Source organism: Rhinopithecus bieti, unplaced genomic scaffold (assembly GCF_001698545.2).
Source record: "Rhinopithecus bieti isolate Rb0 unplaced genomic scaffold, ASM169854v2 scaffold_62938, whole genome shotgun sequence".
Taxonomy (NCBI): domain Eukaryota; kingdom Metazoa; phylum Chordata; class Mammalia; order Primates; family Cercopithecidae; genus Rhinopithecus; species Rhinopithecus bieti.
The window spans coordinates 9,879-13,605 of NW_016823682.1; the positions used below are offsets into that span (position 1 = coordinate 9,879).

General features: G+C 47.3%; 2 pseudogenes across 2 annotated transcripts; both read left to right on the top strand.

Annotated features, from left to right (window-relative positions):
• Positions 1 to 351: 351 nt before the first annotated feature.
• Positions 352 to 1,310, top strand: LOC108521759 (prohibitin-2 pseudogene; annotated as a pseudogene). Its single transcript, XR_001883274.1, has one exon. The product of XR_001883274.1 is annotated as a prohibitin-2 pseudogene (transcript).
• An 839-nt stretch (positions 1,311 to 2,149) lies between these two features.
• LOC108521758 (prohibitin-2 pseudogene) lies at positions 2,150 to 3,374 on the top strand (annotated as a pseudogene). The gene has a single exon (XR_001883273.1). The product of XR_001883273.1 is annotated as a prohibitin-2 pseudogene (transcript).
• The last annotated feature ends 353 nt before the right edge of the window (positions 3,375 to 3,727 follow it).

The window sequence follows — 3,727 nt, forward strand, 5'->3', positions numbered from 1 at the left end:
GCGTTAGCATAAGTATCAAATAAGTTGGGTTCTAGTCCTGGCTCTCCAACTTACTAGCTGAGTTATTTTGTTAAATTCTTTAACCTTTCTGTGTCACAGACTTCTTCAACTAAAATACTTTTTTTCAATTTAAAATGTTATGGTGTAAATAATGTTACACTTAAATAGAATTTCTAATTTATAAAATGTATTTTCGTTTTCTCTCATTTGTTCCTTATAACATCCCTGGGGATGTTGGGGAGATGTTTCTACTCTGTTTGAAAAAATTAGAGGCAGTAGCTAAGCTGGAGCAGGGTAGAAGCGGGCCAGCACCCCTTCTGGCCTCCGGTGCTGCCGGCCTCAAGATCAGGCATGGTCCAGAACTTGAAGGACTTGGCGGGACGGCTGTCTGAGGGGTCCCGGGGCATGGGTACGGCGCTGAAGCTGTTGCTGGTGGCCGGCGCTGTGGCCTACGGTGTCCGTGAATCCGTGTTCACTGTGGAAGGCGGGCATAGAGCCATCTTCTTCAATCGGATAGGTGGAGTGCAGCAGGACACTATCCTGGACGAGGGCCTTCACTTCAGGATCCCCTGGTTCCAGTACCCCATTATCTATGATATTCGGGCCAGACCTCGAAAATCTCCTCCCCTGCAGGCTCCAAAACCTACAAATGGTGAATATCTCCCTGAGAGTGCTGTCTCGACTCCAGTGCTCAAGAGCTTCCTAGCATGTACCAGTGCCTATGGCTGGACTACGAGGAACGAGTGCTACCGTCCATTGTCAATGAGGTGCTCAAGAGTGTGGTGGCCAAGTTCAATGCCTCACAGCTGATCACCCAACAGGCCCAGGTATCCCTGTTGATCCGCTGGGAGCTGACAGAGAGGGCCAAGGACTTCAGCTTCATCCTGGATGATGTAGCCATCACAGAGCTGAGCGTTAGCCGAGAGTACACAGCTGCTGTAGAAGCCAAACAAGTGACCCAGCAGGAGGCCCAGCGGGCCCAATTCTTGGTAGAAGAAGCGAAGCAGGAATAGCAGCAGAAGACTGTGCAGGCCGAGGGTGAGGCCAAGGCTGCCAAGATGCTTGGAGAAGCACTGAGCAAGAACCCTGGCTACATCAAACTTCGCAAGATCCGAGCAACCCAGAGTATCTCCAAGACGATCGCTACGTCACAGAACCGTATTTATCTCACGGCTGACAACCTCGTGCTGAACCTACAGGATGAAAATTTCACCAGAGGAAGTGACAGCCTCATCAAGGGTAAGAAATGAGCCTAGTCACCAAGAACTCCATCCCCAGAGGAAGTGGATCTGCTTCTCCAGTTTTGAGTAGCTAGCCAGGGGTCCAGCACAGCCCTACCCCGCCCCAGTATCATGCGATGGTCCCCACACCGATCCCCTGAACCCTTNAACAGACACTGGGGCTTACTTGAGGGTGGAGGGTAAGGATGAAAATACTACCTATCAGTACTATGTTTATTCCCTGGGTGACAAAATTATCTGTGCACCAAACTCCCATAACATGTAATTTATCCATAAAACAAACCTGCACATGTACCCCGATCCTAAAATAAAAGTTAAAAAAAAATCATTATGTCAAGAAGATATCTTTATGTGTATGTTCATCACAGCACTATTCACAATAGCCCAGATGTAGAATCAACCTAAATGTCCATCAATAAATGAATGGATAAAGAAAATAGTTGATGCACACAATGGAATACTATTCAGCCATTAAAAAGCATAAAATAATGTTTTATGCAGCAACATGAATGGAACTGGAGGCCATTATCTTACATGAAACTCTGGATTCTTAGAGCGTTAGCATAAGTATCAAATAAGTTGGGTTCTAGTCCTGGCTCTCCAACTTACTAGCTGAGTTATTTTGTTAAATTCTTTAACCTTTCTGTGTCACAGACTTCTTCAACTAAAATACTTTTTTTCAATTTAAAATGTTATGGTGTAAATAATGTTACACTTAAATAGAATTTCTAATTTATAAAATGTATTTTCGTTTTCTCTCATTTGTTCCTTATAACATCCCTGGGGGATGTTGGGGAGATGTTTCTACTCTGTTTGAAAAAATTAGAGGCAGTAGCTAAGCTGGAGCAGGGTAGAAGCGGGCCAGCACCCCCTTCTGGCCTCCGGTGCTGCCGGCCTCAAGATCAGGCATGGTCCAGAACTTGAAGGACTTGGCGGGACGGCTGTCTGAGGGGTCCCGGGGCATGGGTACGGCGCTGAAGCTGTTGCTGGTGGCCGGCGCTGTGGCCTACGGTGTCCGTGAATCCGTGTTCACTGTGGAAGGCGGGCATAGAGCCATCTTCTTCAATCGGATAGGTGGAGTGCAGCAGGACACTATCCTGGACGAGGGCCTTCACTTCAGGATCCCCTGGTTCCAGTACCCCATTATCTATGATATTCGGGCCAGACCTCGAAAAATCTCCTCCCCTGCAGGCTCCAAAAACCTACAAATGGTGAATATCTCCCTGAGAGTGCTGTCTCGACTCCAGTGCTCAAGAGCTTCCTAGCATGTACCAGTGCCTATGGCTGGACTACGAGGAACGAGTGCTACCGTCCATTGTCAATGAGGTGCTCAAGAGTGTGGTGGCCAAGTTCAATGCCTCACAGCTGATCACCCAACAGGCCCAGGTATCCCTGTTGATCCGCTGGGAGCTGACAGAGAGGGCCAAGGACTTCAGCTTCATCCTGGATGATGTAGCCATCACAGAGCTGAGCGTTAGCCGAGAGTACACAGCTGCTGTAGAAGCCAAACAAGTGACCCAGCAGGAGGCCCAGCGGGCCCAATTCTTGGTAGAAGAAGCGAAGCAGGAATAGCAGCAGAAGACTGTGCAGGCCGAGGGTGAGGCCAAGGCTGCCAAGATGCTTGGAGAAGCACTGAGCAAGAACCCTGGCTACATCAAACTTCGCAAGATCCGAGCAACCCAGAGTATCTCCAAGACGATCGCTACGTCACAGAACCGTATTTATCTCACGGCTGACAACCTCGTGCTGAACCTACAGGATGAAAATTTCACCAGAGGAAGTGACAGCCTCATCAAGGGTAAGAAATGAGCCTAGTCACCAAGAACTCCACCCCCAGAGGAAGTGGATCTGCTTCTCCAGTTTTTGAGGAGCCAGCCAGGGGTCCAGCACAGCCCTACCCCGCCCCAGTATCATGCGATGGTCCCCCACACCGATCCCCTGAACCCCTCTTGGATTAAGGAAGACTGAAGACCAGCCCCTTTTCTGGGGAATTACTTTCCTCCTCCCTGTGTTAACTGGGGCTGTTGGGTCGTTGTGTGACTTCTCAGTGATTTCCTACAGTGTTGTTCCCTCCCTCAAGACTGGGAGGAGATAATCACCAACCCAGGAACTCCCAATAAATTTTTATTACTTAACCTGGAAAAAAAAAGAAAAAATTAGAAAACTATGGTCCAGAAAAGTTAGAGGATTTGCTTAAGGTTGAATGTTCTTTCCACCACACCATGTTGAATTTAAAACTGAGGCTTTATGGTCAGTTTAATAACCTACTTTTTAAAATCCAGACATCCACGCTAACATCCGTGGAAGGAAACCAAATTTAACATGGCATGTTTTCATTTACCATTAGTAAAAATAATTATGAAACTTCATGGACAAATTTGAGCATGCCTTTATGAGTACAAACTTCTGAATCTAGTTGAATCAGCCCGCCCAAACCATATAGTCTCAGCCTGTTATCTCATTGCACAAATAAAGACTTGAATAAA